The 18,458-nt window shown below is 40.2% G+C and overlaps 1 long non-coding RNA gene across 4 annotated transcripts in view; it reads right to left on the bottom strand.

Annotated features, from left to right (window-relative positions):
* LOC138755218 (uncharacterized) overlaps positions 1-6,127 on the bottom strand; it is a 29,119-nt gene extending 22,992 nt beyond the window's left edge. Inside the window, exons 1-2 of one of the 4 annotated variants that reach the window (XR_011352125.1) lie at positions 6,049-6,127; positions 4,240-4,391 (exon numbers count right to left, since the gene is read on the bottom strand). This is a non-coding gene — a long non-coding RNA (uncharacterized lncRNA). Of the gene's footprint in view, positions 1-4,239; positions 4,413-6,048 lie in introns of all 4 variants that reach the window. The other 3 variants (XR_011352124.1, XR_011352126.1, XR_011352127.1) reach the window with 3 other exon arrangements.
* Between the last annotated feature and the right edge of the window lie 12,331 nt (positions 6,128-18,458).

Consider the following 18,458-nt stretch of genomic DNA (forward strand, 5'->3'; position numbering starts at 1 on the left):
TGGACCCAGAGGAAACTCACAAGGTCACAGGAAAAATGTACAAGCTTCTTGCAGCCAGCGGCACATTTAAACTTGGTCGCTGGTGCGGTAATAGGGTAACACTAACCAGGCAATGAATTTTATTCTGATGTTGAGTAAGTTTTCTTTCTTTGGCTTGGCTTCGCGGATGAAGAATTATGGAGGGGTAATGTCCACGTCAGCTGCAGGTTCGTTTGTGGCTGACAAGTCCGATGCGGGACAGGCAGACACGGTTGCAGCGGTTGCAAGGGAAATTGGTTGGTTGGGGTTGGGTGTTGGGTTTTTCCTCCTTTGTCTTTTGACAGTGAGGTGGGCTCTGCAGTCTTCTTCAAAGGAGATTGCTGCCCACCGAACTGTGAGGCGCCAAGATGCACGGTTTGAGGCGATATCAGCCCACTGGTGATGGTCAATGTGGCAGGCACCAAGAGCTTTCTTTAGGCAGTCCTTGTACCTCTTCTTTAGTGCACATCTGTCTCGGTGGCCAATGGAGAGCTCGCCATATAACACGATCTTGGGAGGGCGATGGTCCTCCATTCTGGAGACATGACTTACCCAGCGCAGTTGGATCTTCAGCAGCGTGGATTCGATGCTGTCAGCCTCTGCCATCTTGAGTACTTCGATGTTGGAGATGAAGTTGCTCCAATGAATGTTGAGAATGGAGCGGAGACAAAGCTGGTGGAAGCGTTCTAGGAGCCGTAGGTGATGCCGGTAGAGGACCCATGATTCGGAGCCGAACAGGAGCGTGGGTATGACAACGGCTCTGTATACGCTTATCTTTGTGAGGTTTTTCAGTTGGTTGTTTTTCCAGACTCTTTTGTGTAGTCTTCCAAAGGCGCTATTTGCCTTGGCGAGTCTGTTGTCTATCTCGTTGTCGATCCTTGCATCCGATTAAATAGTGCAGCCGAGATAGGTAAACTGGTTGACCGTTTTGAGTTTTGTGTGCCCGATGGAGATGTGGGGGGGCTGGAAGTCATGGTGGGGAGCTGGCTGATGGAGGACCTCAGTTTTCTTTAGGCTCACTTCCAGGCTAAACATTTTGGCAGTTTCCGCAAAACAGGACGTCAAGCGCTGAAGAGCTGGCTCTGAATGGGCAACTAAAGCGGCATCATCTGCAAAGAGTAGTTCACGGACAAGTTCCTCTTGTGTCTTGGTGTGAGCTTGCAGGCGCCTCAGATTGAAGAGACTGCCATCCGTGCGGTACCGGATGTAAACAGTGTCTTCATTGTTGAGGTCTTTCATGGCTTGGTTCAGCATCATGCTGAAGAAGATTGTAAAGAGGGTTGGTGCGAGAACGCAGCCTTGCTTCATGCCATTGTTAATGGAGAAGGGTTCAGAGAGCTCATTGCTGTATCTGACCCGACCTTGTGGTTTTCGTGCAGTTGGATAATCATGTTGAGGAACTTTGGGGGACATCCGATGCGCTCTAGTATTTGCCAAAGCCCTTTCCTGCTCACGGTGTCGAAGGCTTTGGTGAGGTCAACAAAGGTGATGTAGAGTCCTTTGTTTTGTTCTCTGCACTTTTCTTGGAGCTGTCTGAGGGCAAAGACCATGTCAGTAGTTCCTCTGTTTGTGCGAAAGCCGCACTGTGATTCTGGGAGAACATTTTCGGCGAGTAAGTACACTACATATAATTTGCATAACAGTCAGAATTTTATTTCTCTAAATCTCACAGTACTAAAGGATGTCAGTGTGATAGCTCAACCTAATAATGCTGGTGTCTTCTTGTATGAATCTCTGTTGTTGAATTTAAGAGATTTTAAGTTCTGTGGCTGTACACGAACTGCAGACTTATGACTGCCACCTGCAGTGAGCTTGTTGTAGTAATTCCAGGTACTTGCGTAAACACAGCATATTCACAGAGAGTATAAAAAAGTCATTGATAGTGCCAAGTGAACCAGACCCAAGGATTGGAGCTGGCACTTGGAATAAGCAGAATAATTACATCTACCATTGTAAATAAGATACTTAATTTGCACTGCAGAAATTCCACAGACGGGTGAACCCCCAGAGCAAGGAATTCAGTCACGCCAAACTGCTATTTTTCTGTATTCTATTCCTTTGATTAATTTTTTGCTTTGGACCTTTATTCCAAGACTCAGTTTGAACCAGTCAGTGCTATTAAATACCATTGTTGCCTTCCTTTGTTGTACCCTCAGCACTGAGTTGGAAGACTTGGGGTTCACACTCCACCTCTGAAACTTTTGGAGATGGGATTCTTGGGTTGAAATTTTTAATTGACCAATTGTCCTCCTCTCAGCCATTTGCAAGTAAACCCAGGAATTTTGACGAAAGGCAGGAGAAACATCCCAATCTATTGGCCAACATTGATCGCAACCCTTCTGAAGGAATTGTTATCTCGCCTCTGACATTAAAACTTAGCAGTTATCTCTCCTGTGTTAAACAGTGAATATGCTCAGCAAGTGCTAACTGTCTGGGAAGGCCATCATGATGTCCTGAGATACATATAAGGCCATTGCTTCTTTAAACTGGAACCGACGGCAGATATTAAATGGAAAGCAACATCAGACTGCAGAACCCCTGGCCATTTGGTAAGTACATTTCCACACTACCAGCTCAAACCTTCAAGCAACCAAAACATTTTAAATGCACACAGTTAAGTCTGAGAATGAGCAAATGCCTTTGGGAAGGTTGCCACACACCTGCCAATATTTGGCCTGGGATCATCACTGCTTCTTTTTTTCTCATTCACCCAAATGGTTTCAGAGAAAGATGGCAAGCACATCATATTTTCTCAGAGGAATAGATGTGTACATTTTACATTGCAAGAATGGCTAAAATGATCCCTCCCTCAACTCTATCATGTAGACACCAATAAGGAATCCAATTAGAGTCTAATGATTCAAATATAAATTTAACATTAACTTAAGGATAGATATTGATAATAGTGGTTTGACATAGAAGGTCCAATGCCTTTTGTAGGATATGAAGCATTATTGACATTGTATAATCACAAATACCGACTCCTGCAGACTATTGATTGCACTTTACATTGTAGTTAAGCCCAATCAACCTCAGTGACTGAAGTAAGTAGCACATTTCATAAAGAAAAGTTTATACATTCTCGTCAGCTGTAAGGCAAAGAAGGATGTTTTCTAATTTGCCACTGAATATAGCTGTCAGTATTATCAAAAATACAGATGAGTGGAAAAGGCAAATGAAGTTTAAATGGCAGCTGTGGTTCAGTGGGTAAGTAATCATTTTTCCCTCAGAGACTGAGGTGTACAGGCTCAAGACTTCAAGTGACTTAAGCATAAAAATTGAGGCTAGCACTTTGAAGTAATGGGGTTGAAGGATGGACATTGCACTGTCAGAGATGCCACAGAGTCACAGAAATAAGCCATTCAGCCCACCCATATCAATGCTGACCATCAAATACCTGTCTGGACTACACTTTCCATTTGCCTGCACTTGGTTTAAAGCCTATTTTGCCTTGCAGTTCAAGTGCTGATTTATACTTTAATTAAAACATTACACATCATCTCTCTTCAATGATTTTCAAAAATCACATGATGCTACTTTACAATGGGACCTTGAGACTTATTTGCTCTGTCCAAGATTTATTATTGCTCAGACTTTATCTAATCATTAGTTCTTTGAAGGTACTGCATTGTGGAATAAACCTCTTGGTAAAGATATCTGTTATAAAAGATCTTGGACCTCTGAAAAGGCAAGTGAACATCATTGCAAGAATCCTTTCTTTAAAACAATTACTTGGTCAACAATGATGCTAATAAATACATAAAATAGAAGACAAAATAATTTGAGGGAAAGCTAGCAAATCCTCAGGTCCTGTAAGTTTAAATTAGATCAAAGCACCTGCTGTTTATTGATTTTATCTGCATGTAAAGCTCACAAACTCAGCAAAGATCATATGATCGCACTTGTAGAAATTCATTGCCTGTTGTGTTTGATATTCTTCAAGGAGTTTTCAAATTATTATAGTTTAAATTGTTTTAAACAATCATCTTTTATATCGTAAGTATAGCATGTCACATTTGCAATTAGACCAGTAAGTGCAGACTCACAGATAAATGAATTGGAGTAAATGCATGTGTATACTGCAAGGACAAACAGCTGTCTCAGCACCTCACTCACAAGGGAATTTGTTCAACTTTGATTCTCCAGGCTCTGTTATGTAGAAGGATGATTGTCATATCTTCCAAATTAACTCAATCAGGTGAAGATAAAATGATACCCTACCTGTTTTTTTTTTAAAATCTGGATACTCTGCTCCAAGCTTCCTTAAAGACTCCAATTCTTTGCTGCTGGTCACTGGTGGGACCCTTCATCATTCAGTTTGTGTGCGTGCACGCGTGTGTGCGGAGATGTTAGTAAATGAGCCCAAACTTTTCCTCCATCAAAGATAAGGAAAACTGTTATCAGCATAACCAAGGTTGTTGATCCACACCATTAACTCCCCAATGACAAGCCTAACAGTTATGAAGCTAATGAGTCCCTCAACTAACCTCGAGCATCCCTTCCTACTGTATACTCAAAATGTTTGTTTCCCCATCACAGGAATCCCTGGCCATGAGAAGGAAGGTTACTTAAGTTCAAACAACTACGAAAACACTATCCCTCAGATTGTATTCTATCACTTCCATGGAAGTCTGAAAATTCCATCCCAACTGCAGAACTAATTTCAGTCAAGTCAGGAGCTTTCATTATCATTTTTGGTTGGACTAATTAGACATTGATGAGTCTTACTGTGCTGGGTGTTACAGGTCCAGAATATCATGGAATAATTTCTTTTGGCATACTGATGCCAAAATAGAAATCTTATCCCTGCTTTTTCCCATGATTTATAATGATTTCATAATTCTGGGGCAACTGAATAACTATAGTTAAAAATATTTCCATTTGCAGAGCACCTCTCTTGGGACTAAGATTACAGTGCTGTCTCACGTCTCTGGAGACCTGGGCTTGCTGCTGACTGTGTGGAGTTTGCACCTTCTCCCTGTGACCATATGGGTTTCCTCCCACATCCCAAAGAGGTGATAGTTGGTAGGTTCATTGGCCTGCATAGTAAGGGGTAAGTTGAAGAATCAGAGGAGAATTATTTGAGATCAGAGAGAAAATAGGACATAGGGAAAATTTGTTGGAGAATTGAACTAATAAGATTCCTCAGAGAGCCAACATAGATGTGGGCTGAATGACTTCCTTCAATGTCATAAGGAAAATATGAAAGATAATGAAATAATTGTTGAGGTGTTACGACACAACTGGAATATTGTGTGGAGCTCTAGTCACTCCGAACAGGTTGTTGCCAGGTTTGGGGAAGTATAGCCATGAACATAGACCAACTAGAAAGATGACACTGAGGATTGATGTAACCTAAGTTCACACTGTTAAAGGAGGCCTAGACCTGATAGGCAGAAAGGATCCACTTCCCTTGCAGATGTTTCAATATCCAAGGGACAGAAACTGAATTGGGTGAAGGATCCAGTTTCCTGGGTACAGGGGTTTGAGCTGGAGCTGGGCTTCTCTTAAACCCCCCTCTCCTCTAGACAACATGTGTGAACAATGGGAACAGAGGTAGCTACATCTGAGGAGACTGTGTGATCCTTCCCTAATCATTGTCTCTGAAGGGATGTTGCTTTCTTTAATAGAGTCATGGATTCATACAGTGAGGTACAGCCCTTTGGCCCAGCTCAACTATGCTAAGCACATTGGCATTCTGGACTAGTCCCATTTTCCTGCATTTGATCCATACCTTTCTGAACCCTTCCTATCCAGACATCTTTTCAAATGACTTTTGAAATTTGTAAAGCTTTGGAAAATTCCGTTAGCTTCCTGTGGCAGCATGTTCCAGATATACACTGAGTTGCCCTCTGGCCTCTCTTAAATCTCTTTCCTCTCATCTTAAAGCTAAGCCCTCTAATTCTAGAACCATTTACACTGAGGAAAGAGACTATGAGCATTCACTTTATCTATGCCGTTCATGATTATATAGTCATCTATAAAACCAGCTTCCTACATTCTCAGGAATAAAAACTCAGCCTGCCTCACCTTTCATTGAAAGTCAAGCCCTCCAGTCACAGCCACAACCTGGCAAATCACTTTTGCACCCCTTACAACTTATTGATAGCCTTCCTATTGCTAGGCAACCAGAACTGCACATAATACCCCAAGTGTTGTCTCACAAATACCATGTACAACTGAGTGATGAGGTCCTAGCCTTTGCGCAGAGTCACCAGGGTGTGTGGGAGCTTGTGTGGGTACATCATTGTTTTTTTCTTTCAAAGCTCATCCAGAAGAGATGTTTTGTAGTTAGTGGTATGACCTCATTTTATACAGTAGGATGTGCTCACATGCAAGCTCAGCCATAGCTACCAAGGATCTGTCTAAGACCCCAGCTTGGTTTGGAATTGTACTTTGACTTCCTGTATGTCTTGGAGTCACCTAATCTGAATGCCACCTTCAATAGGTTGCAGATTTTTGGGTTTGTCTGTGACTTTTGGCTAGGATACACCCAGATAGTCTTAGACGCTACACAATCATCCATGCACTTCTGATGACGGCTGATATTCATTTATGTTCACTGGCAAGTCCTCAACCATGGCCAAGTCTATGGCTCAAGACACAGCTGTTCTTCAACCTCTCCAGAGCGGCTCTATACAGCTCTATGCAGTCTTCACTACTGTGAAGGAGAATAACAACCAGGTGGTTCACTTTTCCCATGTGCAGGCAGGAAGTGGAGTGGTGAGCATTCTTGATGCTAGTGTAGAAGTGATCAAGAGTATTCCATCCCTTAGTGTTGCAGAAGACATGAGGATGGTAGTTTGGAAGTACCTCTTTAAGCTAGCCTGATTGAAGTCCCAAGCATTGACTGAGAAGGCTTCGGGATATGCCTTATGTTTGCTCTCAAGGGAGTGCAATAAAAATACACTGAACCGATTCCAGTGATACCAGATTGAATAGACTAGGCCAATGTTCCCTGGAATTTGGAAGAAAGAGAAAAGATCTCACCAAAACATACAAAATTCAACAGGGCTCAACAGGCTGGATGCAGGAAAAAGGTTTCCCTGGCTGAGGAGCTGAGATCCAAGAGCAGTCAGAGAATGAAGATTATGAATCTTTGGAATGTTCTACTCTGGAGTGGGGCAGGGGCTTGGACATTGAATCCACTCAAAAGAAGAATTGTTAGAAATAGGCAGATACAGCACAAAAACAAATTTACCAGGTCAACACCAACCAACAACCACCCATTTACTCTTGTCCTCCATTAATCCCATTCTCCCTACATTCTATCACATTTCTCTCCAGTTACTAGCTGTCAGTAGACACCAGGAACCAATTAACCTTCCAAGCTGCAAATCTTTGTGATGTGAGAGGAAACTGGAGCCCTCAGAAGAAACCTTCATGGTCACAGGGTGAATGTGCAAACTCCACACTGACACCATCCAAATTGAACCCGGGTCTCTGGTGTTGTGAGGCAACAGCTATGCTAGCTGCACCACTATGCTGCCCCCATACTGTGCGCACCAGAGTGAGAGGCTAGATTTATCTTTTTATCTCTAATGTGGAGCTTGAATTCTTCAGCTCTGCATAAAAGAAAAATGTGCTAACCCCTGTACAACAACGAAAACCAGCATAAAGACATTCCTGCACAGTGGACTATGGTTGAACGTGAAAAGAAAAGGATGCACCATGATCTCAGGCAATATATATTTCTGTTCAGTTTGGATGTTTGTAGTTTGAAAAAGCACAGGAAGCTTCCCACTTCTGTTCCAGGATGCACCACCACGTTATCAACAAAGGGTGAGGTTGGCCCCCCTGAAATTGTTGAGAGGATGAGTCAACTATTTTGGGTTTAAATCAGAATACCAACTTCCTGCTGCCCAGTCTATGCAACTTTTGAAGCCAGGTTGCTGTATTTTCCTTCACTTTGGCACCCAAAGTGAGTGTCCTTTTGAATGACAGTAGAGTTACATTGGAGATGAGGAGAGAGAGAGTGAAGGAAAGAAAGAGAAAAGGAAATAGTGTGTCCACCACATCTATGATGCAAGACTGCGCAGCTAGAGCAAACATGTACCCAGTGCTATAATTTCACCTCCCACAGAGGTACTGCCTGAGGCTGTTGCCTGTGTGGCTAGGAACTTCCTGGAGTTTGCACTATTCCATGTGCGCAATTTGTGACAGATTATAGATATGTTTTTGGGAGATAAATTGGAGCAGATTTTTTAGTGTAGGTCACATACAAACACTTTAAAACAGATTTATTTAAAATACTGGAGCTCTGCCAATGCTAGACTTGTTGGCCCCAGAGCCTTTGCAAAAAGCTGTGGAGAGTGCCCAAGAGACTTCACTAAAGGATTGTTGTTTACAAAAAGGCAACAGATGAAAGAACTTATCAGAATCTCAGGCTGCCTGGAGTGGAACTTGCTGTTCTAAGGGGGTCATGTGGTTTTGCAAGCAGAGAGAGTAAAACAGGCTTTTTCTCAGTGAGAGAGAGAGAGGGAATTCAGTTCTGTAGTTTTACAGTCAGCAGCAGCAGCTGGGATTGGAACAGGACAAGCTGGCAAGCTTGTGGAAAACCCCACTTGGAAGACTGGTTGTGACTGCTCAATTTGGCCTGGTCAAAGCCCTTGTGGTTCATGCAAGAGGTGAGGACTGGCTGCCTAATGTTTCACATGAAATAAGAGAAACAAAAAGGAACTCTGTGGTGAACTGAAAGAAAGAGGTTATCATCTGGAGAACCCTGATGGAGCAAGTTTCTTTGGCAAGACACTGAAGTGGCTGGTTACAAGGAATCAGTTGTGGGTGACAAGCAAACAACAAATCTCTCTTTGAAAACTGACAAGAACTTTCCTGAGTGGTAACCATTTACCTTTCAAGCACCAAAGCCTGGTGAACTTTATAAATGTTAAATTCTGTGCACAGTATAAGAATTGCCTGCAACCAGTGAACTTGGAGAAATGAGATTGGTTTCTGAATCAAAGTTTTCTAAACTTACACACACGTGCGCTTAGAATTAGAAGGGAGTTAAGTTAGGTTAGTTAAGTTAATGGTAATAAGTTAAAGTTTGATCCTGTTTTCATGTTTAAAGATAATTAAAAGCAACTTTTGCTTAAGTAACCATTTGTCTTGGTGAATATCTATTGCTGCTGTGTTTTGGGATCCTCTGGGCTTGTAACAAATGCATCAGAGAGAAAGAGAAGAGGGATGTGAGTATGGGGGCTGGCTCAAACTAGCATCAGGCTGCAGACCAATATGGCACACAGTGCACTGCAGGTGTGAAATGAACTCACTTCTAATATATGCCATATTGTGGCCTGCTGTGCCAATAATGTATACAAAACAAGATGATAATTAAATTGTTTGACCAGGTTAATCGCAAAGCAGAACTGAATGAATGTCATAATTAATGAATTCAGTCATTTTGGCCACTGATCAGATTAAATGTGAAAATAAACATTGATAGAAGCAAAACTGACATTTCCACTGATGACATGTCTCACTGGGAAAGGGCAGTTACTTTAGGAGTAAATATACTGTATTTCACTTCTGCTTCAGTGAAATGCATGGACAAAGTACAGATGCTTTTTGCCTGGTCACAAGACAGTTAATCCATCTCAGATTCTGAACATTGGAAAGCAGAAGACTCAGACTCCAGAACACTATGTTTTCCAAATATCTGAAAAAATTCATCAATAAATTGTTGGTGGTTTTGTTTTACCTCTATTAAAAATTAAGGCAGCAAATTTTGCTTGTGATTTCTTACTGTTGCTATGTCTAAGGTGCCAACTGTCATAGGGTCTGACAGAATATCAATTTAATAATACTGACTCCAAAAGAGCAATGAATTTGAAAAGCAACACCTGCAAGTATATTGCATTTGCTATAAAAAATGGGAAAATTTAGCAAGTTATTTTTTAAGCTGAATTGGCCTAATGAAGCATACAACAGGAATTTTCATGTCCAATCTCATAACGACTAGAAATGTTGTGCAAAAAAACAATCTGTTAGAGGAATTCAGTTGGTGGGCAGCATCAGCAGGAGGAAAGAAAGGTCAACATTTCTGCCAGGGGGCATATCTATGGAAAATAGCATCTATGGCAAGCACACTGAAATTGCACCTCTATCCAAACAACTGTCACCCATTCTTTTAGATAACTTAGGGCACTACATGAAATTATAACTGTGCCTTCCTTGCTTTCACTGAAGCAAATTGGACAATGATGTGATCAAAGTCAGTTTTTTCAGTTTCTTCCCTTTCTACCCTCAGCAGAGCAAGATCACAGAGCCTTCCTTGACCCATGGAGGCTCGGTGCAGATGCTCCTGATGACAGGCAGTCTTCGGCATGCGTGTCATTGAGGAAACGGAGGATGACGAGCTCCTGCAGCCCACCATCGCGATTCAGCAGCTCCTCAAAATACTCCGGCTCACTCAGGCCGAATGCCTCATAAATGCATTCCCAGAGCCACTCAAGGAGGGGGGCATCGACTAACATGGCCGTTCTGCTTCACCGCCAGATCCGCGCAAAAATGCCTGAGTTCGCGGCCTCGACCCCTGGGCACATGCCAGAGACCCACCTCCATGGAGATCACTGCATTTACTCCCCTTCCTATGGTAGCTGATACGTCACTTTGCCAGAGTTAGAGCCGTAGCAGCAGCCACATCAATGCACGGGCAAAAATGCTCCAAAATTCTGCTCCTCAGAGGATTGCGTGTCTGAATTTAATAGAAACTGCTCAATGGCGCCCCCTTTAAGTGGTGCCCAGGGCACCTGCCATACCTTTGATATGCCACTGATTTCGGGCCTTCATTATTAAGCTACTCAACCCACTGGGTCCCTCCAGTAGATTGATTTCTGCTCCAGGTTGCACATCTGCAGGCTCTCATGTGTCACCTGAAATATTGACTCTGCTCTCTCCACTGATCTGATGAGCATTTTAGTTTTTTTCTGTTTTTGTTATCCACCATATGCAGTTTTTGCTTCAAACCTACCGCATCCCTATAGCTGCAAATATTAGTGTTCTATGCTGGAGTTTTCCTACTGAATTGAAGACTTTCATCAAACTCCAAGTGGTTTTCATCAAATTCTTTGAATCTCTGGAGTTCTTAACCTGAGATGCAAGGGAGTAATGAGAACTAAAAATAATCTTTGAGTTCAAACAAGCTCACTAACTACAATTTACATTACTGAGGCCTTTAACCTCATCCCAAGATGTAACAGAGCTGTATTATGAATCTGCCTCAATGTCCTGCCAGGGCAGTACAATTAGCATCATTTTTTTTAGTATATTTTATTTAAAATGTTTCCATACATGTAGTGATCATAATTAATGTAATAATACAGATTTCAAAAATACATAATGATGGTTTTTGCCTTCATCCCAAAACCCCCTCACATCCAACCTCCCCCATCAAAAAATAATACACACACTGTGTAGAAAAGAAAGAAGGAAGGAGTTTTTGGAATGCACAGAGAGGCATTGTCCGGCACATATCTCCAAATTCTTTATAACCACTCAGAGGAGAAAATCCCGCAGGTCTAGATGCACAGGAAGGATATTGTTACAAATTTAATCCCATTATTTGGGTGCATGGGCACCAAATTTGCAAAAACATAGAATACTTATTTCTCAAATTCTATGTAATTTTTTCCAAAGGCATACAGCGTTGAATTTCTACATGCCACCATAGCATATCCAAAAATGTATCAGACTTCCAAGTACCTGCAAGGCATTTCCTCGCTACTGCTCAAGCTAATTTAACAAATTTCAATTGATAAATTGATCATTTTAATTTAGGTCCTGTACCTTCAATATTTTCTCATATAAATAAATCAGAACTTTGCGAGAAGATAATTCCTGTAATTTGTTCCAAAACAGGCCTTGCAATGGAACAAGACCAAGTTGAATGTAAGAAAGATCCAACATCTGGACCACATCTAAAACATTGATTGGATAAATCTGATTTCAGACTATTCAATTTCTGTGGTGTAAGATATAGCTGATGTAAAAAATTATATTAGACTAATCTATATCTTACATTAATAGTATTAGTCATACAATCCTTACATAAATCTTCTCATATTTGTTGATCAATCGTAATATTAAATCTGTTTCCCATCTCTGTCCTTGTTTGGGAGTTCCTGCTTGTAAAATTCAATATACCATAGAAATAATTTTTTAGCAATTCTTCTCCTAATAAAATGTTTTACTTCAGTACAACTAGACAGAAACATAATCAGATCGAGCTTATTCTTAATTGAAAATAACAAAACAGTATTATGTGGTATAGCATATTTGTTCCTCAATTGCTCAAATGACATTAATTGACTGCTTTCATAACAATCTTCGACATTTATAAAACCAGATATTCAAAAACTGATTATCCATTGAAAAAGCTATGAGGAGATTTTGGATCAATGCCATTTTAGGTGATATAGACCCTCTTACACCAATATCATCATTTATTTTACACTAAATATTAAACAAATGTTTCAATAATAGTGTCTCCTTATCAGCAACCATCAATTTTGGTTGCCGCTTATATATAAATTCTCCTGCTTTCCTTTCTCCATTCTATTCAGTTCAATATTAACCCATTCTGACCTTTTACTTTCAAAAAAGGAAGCAAGAAATCTCATTTGTCCCACTCGGTAATCATTTCTAAAATTAGGAAGCTATCGTTCATATTTCCATGTTAACCTTTCTATAGAAACTCTCGACATTTTGCCTTGCCAAAGATTTTCCTTACATGTTTATTTAGTTCTTGAAAAAAATTTGAGGTATTAAAATAGGTAATATTTGGAAAAAATATTGTATTCTTGGAAATATATTAATCTTTATACAGTTAACCATTCTAATTAAAGTTATAGGTAAATTTATCCATTTTTTTCTAATCTTCAATCTTTTTAAGAATGATAAATAATTCAATTTATATCTGTACATATACCTAAATATTTAATACCCTCTTTTGGCAATTTAAACTGAGTATCCCTTTAACATTTAGTATAATCACCTACCGTTAATGGCATAATTTTACTTTCATCCCAATTTAGTTTATAACCCAAATATATGAAAACATCATCTGCAAATAAATTAATTTTATGTTCTTCTTGACCTACCCTGAAACACTTAATTTGTAAATGAGACCAAATTGCTTGGGCAAGTGGTTCTATATCTAAAGTAAGTAAAGCTGGGGATAAAGGACATTCTTGCCTATTAGATCTCGTCAATTTAAACAGGGTAGATACCTGCTCATTAGTTACCCTCTTTCACTTTAGGATTATTATATAATGCTCATCCAATTTTTTAAAAATTGAATCCAAAAGCCAAATTTCCCCAGCACCTTAAACAAAAAATCGCTTTGTAATCTATTAAATGCCTTTTCAGCATCTAAGTTCACTGCAACACTCAACTCTGACTATTGCCTTTTTTTAAACAAAATCTGTCTTGTCCATATGTATTAATTTAGGTAACAGTTTATTCATCCTATTTGCTAAAATTTTTGCAACAATTTTATAATCTGCATTTAATAATGAAATGGGTCTATAAGATGAAAGATTTAAAGGGTCTCTATCTTTTTTAGGAATCACTGTAAGTATTGCCATCGAAAATTATTCTGGATAAGTATATGTTTCTGAAGCCTGATCTTCTTCTTCTTCTTTGGCTTGGCTTCGCGGACGAAGATTTATGAAGGGGTAATGTCCACATCAGCTGCAGGCTCATTTGTGGCTGACAAGTCCGATACGGGACAGGCAGACACGGTTGCAGCGGTTGCAAGGGAGAATTGGTTGGTTGGGGTTGGGTGTTGGATTTTTCCTCCTTTGTCTTTTGACAGTGAGGTGGGCTCTCCGGTCTTCTTCAAAGGAGGTTGCTGCCCGCCAAACTGTGAGGCGATATCAGCCCACTGGTGATAGTCAATGTGGCAGGCACCAAGAGCTTTCTTTAGGCAGTCCTTGTACCTCTTCTTTGATGCACTTCTGTCTCAGTGGCCAGTGGAGAGCTCGCCATATAACACAATCTTGGGAAGGTGATGGTTCTCCATTCTGGAGACGTGACCTACCCAGTGCAGTTGGATCTTCAGCAGCGTGGATTTGATGCTGTCGGCCTCTGCCATCTCGAGTACTTCGATGTTGGAGATGAAGTCGCTCCAATGAATGTTGAGGATGGAGTGGAGACAAAGCTGGTGGAAGCGTTCTAGGAGCCATAGGTGATGTCAGTAAAGGACCCATGATTCGGAGCCGAACAGGAGTGTATGTTTCTGAAGCCTGATCTAATACCTGCATAAATATAGGAATTCATAAATCCTTAAATTCTTCATAAAATTCAGGTGTAAATCCACCTTTTCCTGGAAGCCATAACTTCCCATACTTCTACCTCAGTTTAATCTGTTCTTCCAATCTTAATCTAGGCAATATTATCTGTGATAAATAATTGTTTATTTTATTTTCATCCCTTAAAGACTCTGAACTATATAATTTCAAGTAAAAGTTTTTAAAAGATTAATTGATTTATTGAGGCTTATAGGTAACATTAGTATCTTTTTTAATGGTATCAATTGTTCTTGAAGCCTGCTCTGCCTTTAATTGCCAACCTAATACTTTAGAAGCAAATCACAAAATTCTGTAGACACCATGGTTCAAGTAAAAACACAAGATGCTGGAGAAACTCAACAGGTCAAATAGTGTCTTTTATGTATCAAAGGCAAAGATACATAACGGATGTTTCAGGCTTGAGCCCTTCATAAAGCTAATACTTTATGTGACCTCTCATCTAGTTCATAATATCTTTGTTTCCTTCTTTTAATTGCTTTCTCAGTTCTATAAGTTTGTAACGTTTTATACTGAAGTTTTTTTTTATTAATCAACTGCCTACGTTTATCTTCGGAGCATAACGGTTAGCATGATGCTATTGCAGAGCAAGCAACCCAGATTCGAATCCAGCGTTGTCTGTAAGAAGTTTATACATTCTCCCTGTCCCTCCATGGAATTTTCCCAGGTGCTCTGATTTCTTCCTACCCTTCAAAATGTACAGGGTTGTGGGTTAATTTGGGTCTAATTAGACGGCAGGGATTTAAGTGACCGGAATTGTCTTGTACTGAGCTGTAAATAAAATTTTATTCAAATTTTACATTTAAATTTTAAAAAATTAAATTTAAAAAGACATCAATGGGCAACCAAAAGTAAGTCTTAAAAAGAAATGAGGGAGATGGAGAGAGCATGCAAGAGATTGTGTGTGTGTGTGTGTGTGTGTGTGTGTGTGTGTGTGTGTGTGTGTGTGTGTGTGTGTGTGTGTGTGTGTGTGTGTGTGTGTGTGTGTGTGTGTGGGAGAGAGAGAGGGGGATATGAGGGAATGAGGAGAAAATTCCAGGACCTGCAGCTTCGGGCAAGGGCAGATCAAACAACAGTCAACTGTGGTCAGATAATTAACATAGAGCAAGACAAGCGTCGTGAACTAAGGAGAGTAGAGCTCTTGGAGGTTTCCACAATGAAATGCACTATCTTAGGAGGTGCTGGAGGCAGGGATTCTCATAGCACATAAGAATTATCCAGAGGAGCATTTGAATAGCCAAGGAGGCTGTAGAACAAGTGCTAGAAAATGGGATTAGTACAGATCAGTTCTTGATAATAGTTTGGACCTACTTGGCTGAAAGGCCTGTTCCTGTGATGTATGACTGGATGGAGCTAAAAGAAATGTCACTGAAGATGCTGGTGTGACATTGGCTATGTTGCACTCAGCAACAGATCGAAAGCCCTGTTGATCTCAACCAAAGTATGCCCAGGTTAGCACGTTTTAGTTAACAGCAGGAGAGACTCTGAGGCCAAACATTGCAGAAACACAGCAACAACATTTCTTGGTGACCATGTGGTCAAATTCTAATCTGCTGAGGTTTGCTGAAAAATAAGACCATATCTGCAGCATACCCTTCCATTCTGCAGAGAGCCAGTTATCAGACACCATCACTGCACCAATGGATTCCACCAACCACGACAGATGTTCCAGCTCATTTGGGGATCTCTTCACTAATACACATGCACACACAAAGGCACAGGCACATATATGCACATGTACTCACACATAGACCCACATACCAACACACATGGCACCACAGTGTCATGAACACAATCAAACGCTTTCCTATTTTACCTTAGCCCATCAGGGCACTGGGTTTCAGATAGATGCAAATAGAGAAATTGTTGGGCTCTTCATACATTATATTCATTCATTCAGATGCCAGTGTAGGCAATCATGTCCCTCCATGCATCACAATCTCTGACCCTCTAAATTGTATTTATTGCCTCCTCTGTTCTCCTTCAGTGATAGTGTCACATTGGACAGAATTGCAAGGCATAGAGTTAAAAAGTACAGTTAAACAGTGCAAGGTGTCAATTTTAATGATTGAAAGGTTTGATAAAGAGTAAATCACACAGCACTTGCATCGCAAATTAAAAAATTAAACATTTACACAAAATTAATGAAATTAAATAGAAATTTTTACTGACTTTCCTGCTACCAGGTAATACCATAATCGATGTTGAGTTCATGATTATACAAGGGAAAAATACTGAAGAGGTTTCCCGTTGCCTTCTTCAGTTACAGTGTCCATACTAGATGAGTAACCCTGGCCGCTGATCCGCAGATTAAGCTGCCCAGCATTTTTAGTTTTACAACCATAAATTCCAGTTTGTAGAATTTGCTTGTAAACATGCATTACAATGAGTTGAAAAAATTACCTGCTAGTAGGAAAGTCAGTAAAGATTTCTATTTGATTTCATTAAAGTTTGTGTAAATGTTTCATTTTTTAACTTTCTTTTTAATTTTGCAATGCAAGTGCTGAGTGATTTACTCTTTATCAAACCTCTCAGTCATTAAAATTGACATCTTGTGCTGTTTAATTTTACCTTTTTTTAACTCTATGCCTTGCAATTCTGTCCAATGTGACACTATCCCCTGCACTTTAGTTTTAAAGTAACACTCTGCTTTTATTCTTGCACTATTTTCTGTACCATGTTGAGGCTGACTTACCTGGAGAGCACACCAAAGTTTTTCATTGTATCTCAGTACATGTGATGATGAACAGTTCAATTCATTTGACAGCACCAAGAGTTTGGACAGCCTCACCAGCCATCAAACCCCTTCTGTGAGTGCAGCCAGCTACTTGTGCTGGCTAAAGCCTTGTGTTGACCAGGATCAAGCCAATGAATGAGGAGCTGAGCTTCCCATTAGATAACTGTGCTACAAGATCACAGTGGAATCACAGCTGTGGACATGGGCAGACAGCCAGCAATCGAATGATAGCAGAAGATGTGCTCATTAATTTTTCAATGTAGGTTGAACTTATTCGTAGGATGTCAGTGTTGCGAGTAAGGCCAGCACTTACTGCCCAGTCTTAGTTGTCCCTGAACTGCATTACTTGCACATTAAATCACATTCCTCAACATATACAAAAGTTAGCTTGCACACAAGCACGTAAAAACAATCCAGAACATTGAAGTAAATGCTAATAAAAATGTGGTATGTCTTATTCTTTATTCTTCTTGGGCATAAAATTTCCCTTCAAACAAATGGACCAGCCAATCCACAGGAATTTCCATCACTCCTGCTCTAGTTTTGCATTTCAGTGAAAACTGGAAAATCATCGGTAGAATCCAACATGCAAGACCAAGGTTCCTGCCTCTGTGCAGGAGTTCTAAAAATATCAGATGCTTCTCTGGGTAAGATACAGCAATATCCAGGCCAACAGATAAGAACAATTCACCTTATCTTGCTGTGTATGTTAGCCCAATGGTTAAGTTAGTGAGCCAGCAATCTAAACTTGTAGTTTACTGATTTGTGTTCAAATTCTCCACACCAAAAGTGGAATGTTAACTTCAGTTTAATATAGTAAATTTTAGAATTAAAATGTGAGTTTGCCAATGGCGATCAGTGTGATAGAACAGATTCTATCACCAATGTGTCTATGTACATATGGTAGTGTAGGATGACTGTGATTGGCTGAGAGCGTAGCCACACCAACTGGCAGGTCTGAAAGGATTGCTCCTAGCCAGACCAGGTCAATCTGGACTGGTCGACCTACTTGTGATATGCTCCAGTCTTTTAGTTAATAAAAGCCTTGGTTTGGATCAATAAGTCTTTGGTTCTTTCGACGCGCATTACAATCATATAACCGCCAGATTGATATAAAACTCCTTTTGGTTTGCCCGTCACCTTTGGGGATGGTATCTACCAGTCTGATCTATATGTGACTTCATGAAAATGTAATTTACCCTGCAAGCGAGCAGTTCAGACCTAACCAAGACTGAGCAGTAAGTGATGGCGTTGCCAGCAATATTCACTTCCCACAAATAATACATACATTGAAAAAGTAACAGGATATTTTTCAAAAGATGTAAAGAACCTTTTTATTCTAGGTGGCAGATAGCTACACCACAAATTAACAGTACAATATATCTTTTATACTA

Source organism: Narcine bancroftii, chromosome 2, assembly GCF_036971445.1.
Source record: "Narcine bancroftii isolate sNarBan1 chromosome 2, sNarBan1.hap1, whole genome shotgun sequence".
NCBI classification, from domain to species: Eukaryota; Metazoa; Chordata; class Chondrichthyes; order Torpediniformes; family Narcinidae; genus Narcine; species Narcine bancroftii.